Genomic DNA, 14,464 nt, shown 5'->3' with positions numbered 1-14,464 from the left:
TTCTGGGTCTGGGCTCACACCCTCAGAGCTCACCACGTGTCCAAGAAACTCAAGTGTTTCGAAGGCGAAGTGGCACTTTTCCAGCTTGAGGGAGAGACCGGCTGCACGGATCGCATCGAATACTGCGCGGATGCGTTCGAGATGTTCATCAAACGTAGCCGAGAAGATGACTACGTCATCGAAATAAACGAGACAAGAGCGCCATTTGAGATCCGAGAGAACGCTGTCCATCCGCTGGAATGTGGCAGGTGTAGAGCAAAGGCCGAAAGGCAAGACTTGAAACTCGAACCATCCGACAGGGGTAATTAAGGCAATCTTTTCACGATCCCGTTCAACAGCTTCAATCTGCCAGTATCCGCTACGTAGGTCGATGGAAGCAAAATATCTGGCATGGCGGAGTCGATCGAGGAAGTCATCGATACGTGGCAAGGGATCTACATCTTTTTTTTGTAATTTTGTTGTCTTCGGTAGTCGACGCAGAAGCGGTGGGTACCATCTTTCTTAGCAACGGGAACGACAGGTGGTGCCCATGGACTTTTAGACGGTGTAACACGTCATCCCGCAGCATCTCCTTGACTTGGCGTTGAATCGCCTCTCGTTCTTTTGACGAAACCCTGTACGGTTGTTGCCGAACAGGACTCTCTCCGTCTGCGGTTATAATGCGGTGTTTATCTAGTCCAGTGCGCATTACCTTGGTCGAGGAAGCAAGGCAGTCACTGAACGAACTGATGAGAGCCTGGAGTAGGTGCTTTTGCTCTTGGGTTAGATTGGGGCTAATTTCAACAAGACTGGTAGGCTCAGCAGCGGTTGTGACGGTAGCAATGTTAAACGCTTCTTCTCGATCTTCAGCTAATGTACTCTGTACGGCAGCTATTTCATCGATGCCCGCTATTTCTGTGAGATAAGCCACAGCTGTGTCCTGGTGAAGATGCTGGTGTGCGGCGCTGAAATTCGTTAGGAGAATGTCGATGTTATAGTTCCGAATTTCAACCACTCCCCGAGCCACGCCAATCTGTCGTTCCAAAAAAGAGGCGCGTTAGCTTCGGCAATTCCGCACGTAATGTCACTGTCGCACTTGACGGAAACAAATACACTTGCATGAGGGGGGGGGGGGGCGGAAGGGCAACGTCACGTGACCATCGCAAAGACGTAATGCCCTACAACGCGGCTGGGCTTCGGTGTAGAAAACGTGACCAGTAGGTCTCGCAGGTTGATGATAGCCCCGTACTCATAAAGGAAGTCTAGTCCGAGGACGAGTGGCGTTGAACACTCCCACACGACAAGGAAGCAGGCCGGGAAATACGTGTCTCGTATCTTAATTCTGGCCGCGCAAACTCCAATCGGTGTAATGAGGTGGCCGCCAGCCGAGGGAATCAGCGGGCCACTCCATGGTGTTACCACCTTTCTTAACTGTCCAGCAAGCAGGTTGCTCATCAGAGAAAAGTCCGCACCTGTGTCCACTAGAGCCGTCAAAGGCTATTCGTGGGCTGAAATCTGAATTTCGGCGGACACTACACCAGCGCTCCCATGATGCGTTTCTGGGCTACGCGTCAAGTCGTCTGTTCAAGTCGCTGCAAAAGCGGGTTCGGGGTCGGGTCGTCGCGGTGGTGAGACCGGGGCGTCGGGTTTTGCTTCGTGTCGTCGAACCGGTGGAGGATGTTGCGAAATGTGAGCGGCGCCAGCCCTAACCCCGGAGGACGCCGTCCCCAGTTTCCCCGGCGAGGGTTACGGTACCGTCCACCGGTCTCCGCGGTCGTCGTAGTAGAGAGTGAGCGTCGAGGAGACATGAAGCTTTGCGGCGAAGGTGATCTGGCCTGGCATTGCTGCTGCGGCGGAGGCCAGGTACTCCTGAATTTCAGGAGGCCGTTCGCTGCAGCGGGGTCGAGGGGCATCAGGCGAAAACCCTTGCACGCCCATCCTCCAATAGGGGCAGTAGCGGCGAACGTGGCCCACCTCTCGGCAATGATGTCAGAAGGATCTGTTGTCCGGCGTGAGCCATATCGCCGCTTTTCTAGCTCTCCTGGATCAATCCCCGCAGCGCTGCCGGTGAACCGCTGCTGCCTGGGCGCAGTTGGAGGCTGATAATGTTGAGGCCCATACGGAGAAGGTCTGCGCAGAGCGTCTGCGCACACCACGACTTGGGGTGAAGGCACGTCGTAAGTTGTTGCAGAGATGCTCTGCGGCGGCGGTGTGGGCTACAATAACTGCCGTATCTCCTCGCGGACTATGTCGGAAAGCGAGGCCACGCTTGGCTGACGAGCGACGAGGTTGGCTTTCTCCAGTGCAAGTTCCTCGCGAACAATAGCTCTTATAAGCTGCCGCAGAGAAAAGTCATCCGCGTTCCCCGGCGCTAGAACATGACAGTGCGAGGTCTAATGATAAGACTGACGGCCGTACTGCACCACACGTTGTTGCATCGTGCGTTCCATTGCTGCTGCTTTTTTTAAGAAGTCAACAATGCTACCCAGTGGATTTCGAACAAGGCCTGCGAACAGCTGCTTCTTTACTCCTCTCATTAAATGCCGCGCCTTTTTCTCCTCGGCCATGTCGGGGTCAGCCCGTCTAAACAGTCGGCACGTGTCTTCTACAAACATGGCCACAGTCTCATTTGGACCCTGGACACGTGACTGATGGGCGATCTCAGCCCGCTTCTTTCGTTCGCCGCTGCGGTATGTAGCCAAGAGCTGTCGCCAAAATTCTTGCCAAGTGTCCATGGTGGACTCAGGGTTTTCGAACCAGGTCTGAGCGACATTCTGCAGAGAACAATAAACATTCCTGTGTTTCTGACGATCATGCCATTCATTGAATGAGGCCACCCGTTCAAAGCTGTCAAGCCAATTGTCGACGTCCTCAAAGCTATCCCCGTGAACTGCTTTGGGGGTGCGAGGCGTATGCAGGACAAGCAGTTGAGTCACTCCTGCCATCTGGCAAGTTTGACTCGCGATCGAAGTCATGGCTGACCTGACAGGTGTGGCGAGACGCCCAAACTCCGGTTCCAAGCCTCGCAGGCGTAGGCTTGCCTTCTGAACTGGTTTTGTGTCCTCTGCGCTGGGGCTTGAAGTAGGCAGGTCTTCGGAACCGAAGTACATGGGTTGGATACCCAGCACCTCAACCTAACTGTCACGAGAGGGGCAGATTTTTGCTAAAGAGAAGACTAGTTTTAATCAGTATAGGGCACACTCACAGTAGCGAGCAAGCAGGCAGAACGTCTTCTTCCTCTAACCATGTTCCTGGCTCCACCTAGTGGTCTTGGCGGTTTCCCAGTAGTCGGTGCATACCCTGGCCGGGATAATTACCGCTCATAGTGTGGCAATATCAACTACTTTTAACCAGCCATAACACATAAAAAGTGCAATGCACTTCTTAAGCGACCCTGAACCTGCGTCCACCGGCGATGTCCGCGCACGTGGAGATGGGCGCGCGCAGCCTGGCCGCTGACATGGCACATACCCACGTGGGGGATTGGTCAGGAATCTCCTCGTCTACCTTGGCAACGGGGGGAGATGGGCGCGCGCTGCCTGGCCGCTGACATGGCACATACCCACGTGGGGGATTGGCCAAGAATCGGGCGTGAGCAGGGCTAATGCACCTGCTTAAAGGAGTACTGACACGAAATTTCAAAGCTGAGATCCGCTCTAGCAATCAAGTACAACGACAACACAAATAGGTGTCTTGTGAATAAATGCATCTTTCTTTCTTTGTAGTTGTGTGTGTGTGATCTCTCTTTCGTGAACATTACCGAACCGCGCGAATTCAACTCGTGCATTCGCACTTTCACATTCTTCCCCTCGGGGAAATTCGGGGAATTTTTTTACCCCGTCCGCTGGACCCCAAAGGAGGAAAGTCGACGTACTCATTTTAAATACTTACAAAATAAAAGTTGGCCTCCACGTTAGAGCCACTACTTCTTGTTTCCTTCAAATAGGAATTCAGGACAACCTTGAAGAACTCCTGGAAGCTCACCGCGATAGCCGACTCAACAGACTTCTTGCTGCCACCGGCCGGCACGTTCTGTAGACCCTAGGTTACCCGATCCCACCTGCTTGAGAAGCCTTTCAGCGCATTCCGTCTTCAATCCGGTCACACATTACTGTGGCCACAATTACCAACAATAGCCACCCAGAACTTAACCAAGGCTGAAGAATCTCCCAGGTTAGACATCTTCGATACCAGTAAACTTTTGCCGCTATACTCGCTGTACCGACGCTGCCCCCTGCCTTCACGCCAGGATCGTGCTCTTGCGGTTGTCAACTCATAAGGTGCACTTCTCAGCTCCCTTGCCTCTCTTTCCGCTTCAAACACCACTGCTGAAAGAATTACCATAGCCATCGTCGCTACCGCTGGTTCCGAATACATTACAAATAGTATTCGTGTTCGTAGTGTGTGATCGGGGGGTACAGGGCGAATTGGTACCGGCTATTCATTCGCTTGGACTATGTCGAAATGAAACAATCGAATAGACGCCGGTTTTATAACACGAGGTACCCAGGTTCGAAGCGTTTTTTTTCTTTCAATTCACCTATGATCATTCATCATAATCATCAGAGAAAGTAGGATTTCCTGCAAAAGAGGAGAAGAAACTTTACTGAGCAAAAATAAATTGTGGGGTGGCTCCCTAGTCTGGAATTCCACAGGTAATCCTGGCGCTGTCCGCTCGGTCAACCGAGCTAATCTGGTCGTCGATGCTTGAGCTGGACAAGATGCTCTCCCACTGCTCACGGGAATGGTTGGAGAGAGGGGGGTGGTGGGGAGTTTGGGTTTTCGGTCGCACTCCCAGACGATGTGATAGAGTGTACCTAAATTGCCGCAAAACGCGCACTCCTGGGAGTATCGTGTAGGGAATATATTATTTAGGTGTACTGGATTTGTGAACGTGTTTGTTTGAATTCGTCTTAATGTGTTTTCCTGCATTTTAGACAAGCTGGGTTGGGCGGGGTGAAAAGTCCTCCTGCCTAGGCAATAATATTGGGTTATTTCCTGGAAGGTCTCAATCGGCGTTGTACTGTGCTCCTCCTCTGGTGCCCGGTTGGTGTGAGCGCGGTCAATGCATGTCGTTTTCCGGGAGGTCGGAGTGGGCAGGTGTCCAAACGATTCTGACCGTACGAGAGAAAGGGGCTTTGCTCAGGAGGCGCAGTGCTATTTAAGAAACTGCACCAGCCGCGTAGCTTCTGCATGCAGCTTGACAATCAAGTGGTTGTCGCAATCGCGGTGGTTTCTGTTCTGGCTACGCGATCACCACTTCTTCCGCTTCCTGGATGGAGCCGGTCTTTGTTGGGATACTGGTGAGTGGTTGATTTTTTAAATGCGAAGCATCTCATGCTCGGGGCTGTGTAACCTCCCTCCCTCGTAGTTGTCCACCGTCCACACTCTACTGCGCATGCGCGTCTCTTCAGCCTCATCAGCGTTTGGCCTGACGTCAGCGCAGTACACTATAAAAAGAAATAGGCGGCGCCCGGTTTCGATCCCATGACTCTCAGGCCGCAACGGGAAGTACGTGGCGCTCTTCCCACTGCGCTACAAACCGAGACGAGAGCATGTGCAACGAGCCCGCCTTATGTCCTTCACTCATTCAAACTACGTCAAGAAGCTACTCATACAACGAAGGCACGCGAAGCTGAACGTCAACGGAAACGACAAACTGAAAACTTTAGAGGAGGATGTTGAATTTCCCGTGGAAAGCTGTGGCAGGAAGTGCCACGCGCCTTGCAGCTCAACCAGAGAAGAGGACGAAGAGGGCGGGCGGCGGGGTAGGAGCGTGAGCACGCAATAAAGAAAGACGAGAACCAGGAGGTGTTCGATCAGGTAACGCGGGTGTCGGTCTCTTCGCTGTCTCTACATTTCTCTACATTTCTCTGTCTCTACATGGGGGTTCACACTACGTTGCCATTCGTGCTCCGATAAATAAAACATAACGGCAACACAACTAAACCTACACGGAACCCCCATGATGCTTTGAAACAAATGAAACACCTTGGTCTGGTAAATAATAAACCACAACAGTGTATCCTGTGTACATTGTCTAGTACGCTACTCCAATTCCGGCGGATATAGCTAAATTCTCCTGCAGTATGAAGCCACACCCGCAGTCAGACTGGGTACTCCAGACAATAAAACAATCTACCGACATGTATACGAGCAATGCATTCGTTGAAATATCGGCTGCATCAACCTGCAGCTAATCAAACACGCTAAAAGTAGCTGACTTCTTAAGCGGGTACTAGTGCTGCTGCCACATGAACAATCAGGTAAAACGCTGGCTACCCTGCCTTACTTTTGCTGGAAATAGGACAATTGCATAACCGAAATTGGTTCATATTACGCAGTTTTAAGTTGCTCAAATGTGAAGGTCGCCTATGCAAAAAAGTTGCATAGGAGGTGGATTTATGAATTTGAAGGTAAACGATATTGGAAAAGATCGCATCCATGGCCAACTTATCTTAGGGTGGAGCGCGTTCATTCCGCACAAAACGCTTTACCGTGGGCTTCAGAAAAAGACCACAGGCGTAGTGTCATCGAAATTATTCCAAGGTTAAATGACACCTACGAACTTCCGAATGTCAAAGCATTAATGTCCACTTGAAGGTGTGAGACGCCTTGCTTGAGGCTCCGCGTTTTCGTCTTTCTGCTGCTTGACATGGCTTGCTTCGCCATCTGCTTCCCCCAAACCGTTTCTAATGGCTTCCATATCTGTCCTATTAATTTCGCCGCTGTCAGTTCCGTTTTCTGAGTTTAACAACCGGGTTGAAGCACATGGTATGGAACATGTTGCACGGTAGGGCGTCCCACACTCGCATGCATTCGGAGTGTTGGAGTTTCGAAGTGTGGCGGGCTTTGAGATATGTACAAAAACCTGTCCTAATACAGCTCCTCTGTAGCATTTGTTATACCGAAGTACAACATTCCTGAGACCTTTCAAGTGTAGTGAAAAGTACGCAATTCAAGAAATCTATGTTCACCTTCAACGGTTTGTGGTCTGCTGTTGTTTAGCCAAACCAGTACGTTGGAGGTATTGGTTGGGTCGCAGGTGGAAAATCTGCATCTATGCAGTTATCTCGATGCGGCGACCCAATCCACTTCCGATGCACGTGTCATTCAGCAGGACAACCAGAGAAAAATAACCCCAAACTGACACATATAATACAGCTAACAATTTCCGCACACGAAGAGACGAGGTAAAAGCACGATTCAACAATTTCTACAATTTCACGCTAAGAAAAGCAGAATCAGATCTTCCGGCTCTGCAAAATGTCGGTGACGTCTGCTACAGAGAATCATTGGGTCCCAATTCGACGATCATTCTACGTGACTGCGCCTTCATTCCCGAGAGGTACTATTGTTTTTGCCTTTCTCGCTGTTTTTGCAGTGAACACAAAGCGAACGATAGTCCTCCACGATTGCAGAATTAAACGAAAAATTCTGCCAGGATATCTCGATAAAAATATAGAGCAGTGCACAGGAAGCAGACGGAACTAGGCTTATCCGTCATGAAATAAATGAAAGTGGCGGCAACTGCAAACGCGGTTTCCGTCGAAAACGACCAATAACTGGCGAACACGAGCCTGGCCTCTTTAATGGGTGTCGATTTGACCCACTTAAGAAAAACGCTGTGACTATTACTGGGTGATATTACAGCCACGCTTCTTTGCTTTTCGTATAATACCGGATGCGGTGTTTTGCCAGCGATGGTGAGACTTGCTTGTAACGGTCCCCCGCCCGCCTCCCCCGCAGCTCGAGAAGCATCCACCCGCGACACACCGAATATGAACCGGACATCTGAACAAACCCGCATCCCGTGGCACTCTAAGGAGCAAAGGTAAGAATTTATAAGCAGTATTTGTGACGTTTCAGCCTTACAGCTATCCTGCGAACGTTCATGCTCTTTTCGACACTTTTTTTTTGTTTTCGCTGTCACAAGGAAACTCCTGGTAACAGGAATCTTGTTTTCAAATCGAAAAAAATATAAATCAATATGAATTTACTTCTGAGACTATTCACGGGCGTTTCTTCTGCCAACCTTCTCAAATATTTCTCGTTACGTGTACCAAATAATTTGGACCCCATATTTTTCGCCATTTAATTCATGTCATGACTATTGTGCTACGCAATCTTCAAATGTTATCTGTCACACAAAAGATGCAGCTTGCTTCAGTTTCTTAAGAGAAAAGAGATTTTATAGAGAGCAGAGACGGGTACTTTTGTAAAAACATCGTTTAATTATATGAGCGTCAAAAACGCGTACACACTAATTCACGCACACGCAATCTCGTACATCTGAGTGAAGACCCTCCACAACAATCTTGTCATAGCAGATAGCGTAACGCCTAAAGGGGCCCTTGTCTCCGCGGAGGGACATCTAATTGGCTCTACCATTAGACAGGAAGTCATACGGGTGCTTACAAAAAGCTATTACTTTGGTAACATTTTCAGAGTAATCACCATGTCCGCAAGGGAGATATAAACCGACAGTAATCGTCGTCGTCGCCGCCTCGCAGATGTTTCGCTTTGCTAGGGCACAAATGTACGTGCTAGTCCTGTACTCAATATTAACTAATAAACCGGAGAGAGGGGATACCATTTAGACAGAAAATACAGAGAGAGAGAGAGAGAGAGAGAGAGAGAAAGAAATAATTATTCAATGGAGAATTTAGCTCCAACCCAAACAGGAGCTGGCTACTCCAGGCATTGGAGTATACAAAAGGTACAATACTTGCCCCAATGTACCACAAGGTTAGAATAAGTACATTGGGACAGCAGTGGCTGAAAGATCGCATGCGCACTCAGTAGCTACTTGCTCTCTACAACACACAAGCACACACATATACAGGGTGTCCCAGCTATCATGCACCAAGATTTTAAAAAAGAGCAATGGCCTTACTCGAAGAAAACCTAGTGCATAATATTTCTAGTGCAGTGGACTAGTGGGCAGTAAGTTTTTTCGTTAATGAGATTTAGATATGTAATTTTAATTAATTATCTAACTTGACAAATACTGTCCTAATCATCAAGGTGTCAATGAGGCACTTGTGGGTACGGACGAGAGGAATCTAACTGCGGTATTTTTAGTGAAGAACTAATTGCGTACTCATTTATTCTGACTGATAAAGAAACCCCGCGAAATATGAAAAATACCACGTGACGGCGCTCCGACCTGCATCGTAAAGTAGCGCCCTCGAACAATGTTTCTCTTAGTTAGCCAAAATGAAATAAATGAAAGAAAGAAAGAAAAAATCGCGAACGAGTGTTTGATTTATCTGCCTCATCTGCCCCAGCGGAAGCAACGCGTCACGTATAATGCTGTTTCAAAATGAGATGTGATAGCGGTTATCTTAGCGTAGATCGAATGCACGGATGGTTCGTTTATTTCGCCTCAGAACCTGTCCCAACAAAAAAGAATTGATAAAATCAGCCCGAAAGTTTAACGGCGCGTTTTGCATTGCCCCAGTCGCAATGCGTTTTTCTAATCAGCAGAAGGCCAACATGATCCTTGCCTTGGGAGCGGCAAATGCCCATAAGAGAAAGGCCGCAAAGATTGATCAGTCGTGGAAGTTTGGCGCTAAACTCAGCGCATCAACAATCATCAGAAATTATGAAACATTGAGACAAACCGGCTCTTTTCAACAACAGCGGCAGAGGACTGCGTATGTGAGTACAAGCCTACGCACGGATGTTCTTGCATTTATGGCTCCAAAACCTCAAGCTAGCGTGGGAGACATGGCCGCCCAGGCACCAATTTCCAAGTCGACAGTCTGGAGGATTCTAAAGGACTCGGACTGTCACCCGTATCACGTTAGCCTGCGCCAATGCTAGGAAGACAGAGACTTTCAGAATCGTCTGGATTTTTCAAATTGGATCCTCACAAAATCGTAAGTCACCAGACTTTCTTAGCAACGCAAGGTAGACAGATGAAGCCCATTTTTGCAGAAACGGCCAGGTATATCTGCACAATGCACACTTTTACAGCGACTCCAATCCACACTGGGTAAAGCGCACTCGGCACCTGTACCAGTGGTCATTCAATGTGTGGTGCGGAATTTACGCCGGTACTGTAATACACCCAATCTTCTTCAACCAGAAGTTGACTGGATAGCGGTACGTGAACGAAATCCTTGAAGTAACGTTTGATCGGTGCCTTAACGATGTCCCGCTGTTACGTCTTCCACTGATGTGGTATCAGCAAGACGGGGCGCCAGCACACAGATACAGTCGAGCACGAAACTGGCTTGATGCGACTTTTCAAGCACAATGGATTGGACTGCACGGGCCTGTAAATTGGTCGGCTAAGTCACCCTATCTTTCTCCACTGGATTTCTTTCTTTGGGGCTACGTGAAAGATCGTGTTTACACGACCGAGACGAAGACATCTGATGAGCTCAAGGCCAAGATAACGGATGTGTGCAGCACAAGTCCTCCGTCCATCATAAAGAAAGCCAAGATGTGATTAAGCGGGCTCAGTCGCTCAGTACTGCGTAGCTGCAGAAGGAGACCTGTTCGAACACGCCCTCTAGGCGGTAGTTAACAGCAACCAGTGCAAATGAATGCACCAGTTACTAAGAAACACTAAAATCTGATGTATTGCTTTGTTCTGTGCAGGCATCCCTATGGCCAAATCGGCACGTTTTTAAGTGGTATGCATTAAATTTATTCAACACAATGTTTTTGCCTTTTCTCTACAGTGTACGTGGGTGGATTCCCCGTCTGTTTATTTTGTTTTATTTTTGTCGTAAAAGTGTTTTACAGCACGTATACCCGAAAAATAAGGCCCTCATTGTAATTTGGCTTTGGGCTGAAGCAAGTTACTGCCACTAAATATTAGCTCGCATGCATTCTTTCTGTGTGGTGGGAGCAGAACCGGGATAAATATTGTATGTCTATTTCATTGCTTTTCGCGTTTCGACTTTGGTTACAGCAGCACGTCGACTGCTTTAGCGAGGGCCTTTGTTTATCAAGAGGATCTCGGCCGTAAGAAAGAGAAGAGCGGTGCGTAATTGACAGGAACAAGCCGCTCCTAAGCCGCCAAAACTTGGTGTTGCTGCACCTTCCATGCCTCTATCAAGGGGATGCGCTGTCCTTCCGGGCATGGGACAGGCAAAGCAGTTGCTTTCAATCAGCTTTTACGAGGGCGCTACTTTACGATGCAGGTGGGAGCACCGTCACGTGGTATTTTTCATATTTCGCGGGGTTTCTATATCAGTCAAAATAAACGAGTACGCAATTAGTTCTTCGCTGAAAATACCGCAGTTAGATTCCTCTCGTCCGCACCCACAAGTGTCTCATTGACACCTTGATAATTGGGACAGTATTTGTCGAGTTATATAATTAATTAAAATAAATTATCTGAATCTCATTAACGAAAAAATTACTGCCAGTTAGTTCACTGCACTAGAAACATTACGCACTAGGTTTTCTTCGAGTAGGCAATTGCTGTTTTTTAAATATCGGTGCATGATAGCTGGGACACCCTGTATATACACATGCTTCCTTACAGCAGCGGAATATAGTCCAAAAAAACAACCTATATACATCTATATACAAACAATACAAAATATGCACGAAGCGACACAGATACTTTCGCTAATATACATACACCCTTGCGTGTTTCCACACGCATTCAGAGGAATGTACACGCATTTAATAGTGTGCGCACATCTTCGTCACTTGAAAAACTCCCTTAAGGCAACGAAGGCTTTCGTTTGGTTGCGTACATTGTCCCATGGACCCAACAGTTTCGGCAATGATAGGAGCGTCCGAGATAGTAGGCTAAGCTTGTCACTTAATTTTTTCCGCTCGGTCGCATATAGAGGGCTCTACAAATGAGGACACTTGCAAATACAAAGGGTATTGTCGAGAACACTGGATGCCCTATGCGCAGGCCATGTGAAGGCAGCGTTATTCCAAAACAACAACGCGCACACCTACAGAAACGCTTCATATAAACTGTAAACCCCGCAGTGAAGGTGTGGAGAGCAATCCTCTGAGTTTATCTTGCTCCCTCCAAAGTGGGAAATTTGGGAGACTTGTACACTTGCTACTGCCACCTCTAACGTTCGGAAATACTTCATCTACTTTGTTTCTGGCCGCTAAACCTTTTACCGCGTACTCTGTCAAATATAATCAGATGTAGTCACAAGAAATATTTCCGTAACTCTGTAACAGGTACCCTTGCCCACGTTTAACGGTGCAGAATCCTCGTACAAGTGGCGCCGTTAAAAAACCCGCATAAACTGCGGGGCACTCATGCGACGTATATGCGTGTTATTTTCTTTTTGTGTGTAAAAAAATGTTTAAACCTTTTAGACAACTTTTGCTCTGCCCTGAGAGCTAAAATGTATGCTGTAGATGCCGTTACAGTAAAATCGTTCATTACCTTTGCAGAAACAACGGGTCATCGCCATGAAGCTGCAGCTTTTCCTTGTAGTCCTGGCAATTTCCGGTATTCTTCTTGGGTCCGGTACGAAGCCTTTTACACATACATGAAGATTTACTTCATCAACCGGGTGCCAAGCCATTCCTGCAATAACTAAGAACCTTATCCGTACTATTGTTATGGAAATGAACATGTTAAAAATGCCTGTGTAGCAACGTTAACGGTTAGCTGCTACTGTAAAAAAGTACCGAACTGGTCAACCTTAATCTCGGCAGTCATATATGAATCGCGGTAGGTCAAACTTGAGTCAGTACACATATATGCATGCAGAATTATTGAAAGGCACTAATGAGTATAATAGGCAGTACAAATCAGCAGGAAGGAGAACACGGCGGGTTCTTTATTAAGAGTTGCGATAACAAAACTTCGAGTGTTTGTGCGGGCACTTTTTTCTCGCGAGATTGAGCACAAGTGCCGTTTAGTGTAAGAAAAAGTTCCACCAAAGGGTTCACAAAGAGCCGAATATTTTTCGCTGGTACAAAGCAATTCTTTGACAAGATTACTTCTGTGTGCTTTGGGAGGTTTTACTTTTGTACTCTGAAAACTGGGCTCATAATTTGGTAATAAGTTGTTCCTCATGCGGCTGCGTCGCCACATGCTTTTCAGGCCTATTTTGCAAGAATACCGATGTAAATTATACAAAAATCATGTTTCGACAAATTTTTAAGGCAGATAAGTTGAGTACGCTCTCTGAAAGGAATGTATTTTCTCTTTGTCCAAATAACACTGTGCATAGGTCTTTTTTTCTGGTGTAGGGGGAGCTGTAGTGAGGACACCAAAATATTGTCGTCCCCCTTGGATTGTTAACGGGCGGCGCAATTTCGACATAACCGAGTTTTTCTGTTTTCCCAAAAAATTATTGAATTGAAGCATTTACAGTTGGAGGCAAAGGCTTTATTTTGCAACATTCTGGTATTGGGTTGGGAGGAAGGCAGGAGTTGGCTGCGTTGCGATATAAACAAAAAATCTTAGTTGCCACACGTATTCAAACTACAAAGTGGCATTGCTTCGTCTAGGTGCCTAGCGGAGTTTCGATTTTTTACTGGCAGAAGGCTAGATAGAGGCACTAGCTACTCTATTTCTAATGCCTGTGCTACACGGCTTCCTCAAAGGCCTTGCGAAGGCCATTGAACCATTTGTCTATCGAGTGCCCAATTGTAAATACAAAGGGCGAATTGTGGGTGAGAGTCCAATTGTCAATTGAAAGCTACCGTGTAGCACAGGCATAAGACTGCATGACGGCATTGTAGTCAGTCTGTTTGTTGTGTTGCCTTTCTCATTGGCTCAGCATGCCATATTTTGTGGTGTTTTCTTCTCTTTGCTTGATATAGGAGCACCGACGCCGTCGCCTCAGGCTAGAGAGGACAGCGAAACCATCGAACGCACCGAAGGAGCAACACCTCACAAGCAGCAGCGACAGCTTTCTTCGGGCTGCCTTGAAAGCGTGTGTGGCTAGATCGTGCGGATGGAATAAAGCACACCAGACTTTGCGTGTACTCCTGTTTTGATGGCCTCGTAATGTGATTACAGCTTCTCAAAGGAATCTGCGCATTCTACTGTAGCCATTTTATCGTTCATTGTTTTTCTCATCGACACATTTACCTGATGCATGCTGATTGCGTCAGCCCATTTGTAGAAACTTTTAGTGGTTCATCTCGCTGCATTTCCAGTGGTTTAGTCATTTTTACCCAACTGTACTCGTCCTCACCGCTTCAACACTCCAGGCCGATGTGATTCAGCTGTCAAATAGGGTCCAATAATTAATTGATGAGGCCACACTCCTTCACAGCATGCAGCCGTCGCATTACCAGTCTTGCAGACATTCCCGACTGAAGCGGATTTACACATAGTAAGGCCAAACTTCCTCCACTTCGCACAAAGCCGTACGCAGCCTCCTGTCCGGTAGTGAGAGTCACAACCACTTTGCCGACTACTGCTGAAGCCCTAATCGCAAGCGGAGACATTACAACCACCCGCCCCGTGTGGGTGGAAGTGGCCATCGCCATATGAACGTTGGCCGTAGCCACTGTGTAATGCGGA

The 14,464-nt window shown here is 47.7% G+C and overlaps 1 long non-coding RNA gene across 2 annotated transcripts; it reads left to right on the top strand.

The window, feature by feature from the left end:
* Positions 1-7,693: 7,693 nt before the first annotated feature.
* Positions 7,694-13,920, top strand: LOC144145146 (uncharacterized). 2 transcript variants are annotated; one of them, XR_013317442.1, is made up of 4 exons: positions 7,697-7,813; positions 10,591-10,625; positions 12,373-12,448; positions 13,756-13,920. It is a non-coding gene; the product is annotated as an uncharacterized LOC144145146 (long non-coding RNA). The 2 variants fall into 2 exon arrangements; XR_013317443.1 differs by lacking the exon at positions 10,591-10,625 and having other exon boundaries at positions 7,694-7,813.
* The last annotated feature ends 544 nt before the right edge of the window (positions 13,921-14,464 follow it).

The sequence above is a fragment of the Haemaphysalis longicornis genome, unplaced genomic scaffold, assembly GCF_048455015.1.
Source record: "Haemaphysalis longicornis isolate Haplotype H1 unplaced genomic scaffold, Haemaphysalis longicornis Haplotype H1 scaffold_7, whole genome shotgun sequence".
Taxonomy (NCBI): Eukaryota; Metazoa; Arthropoda; class Arachnida; order Ixodida; family Ixodidae; genus Haemaphysalis; species Haemaphysalis longicornis.
Note: the sequence above shows the minus strand (reverse complement) of the source record. Positions and strands in the feature narration are given on the sequence as shown.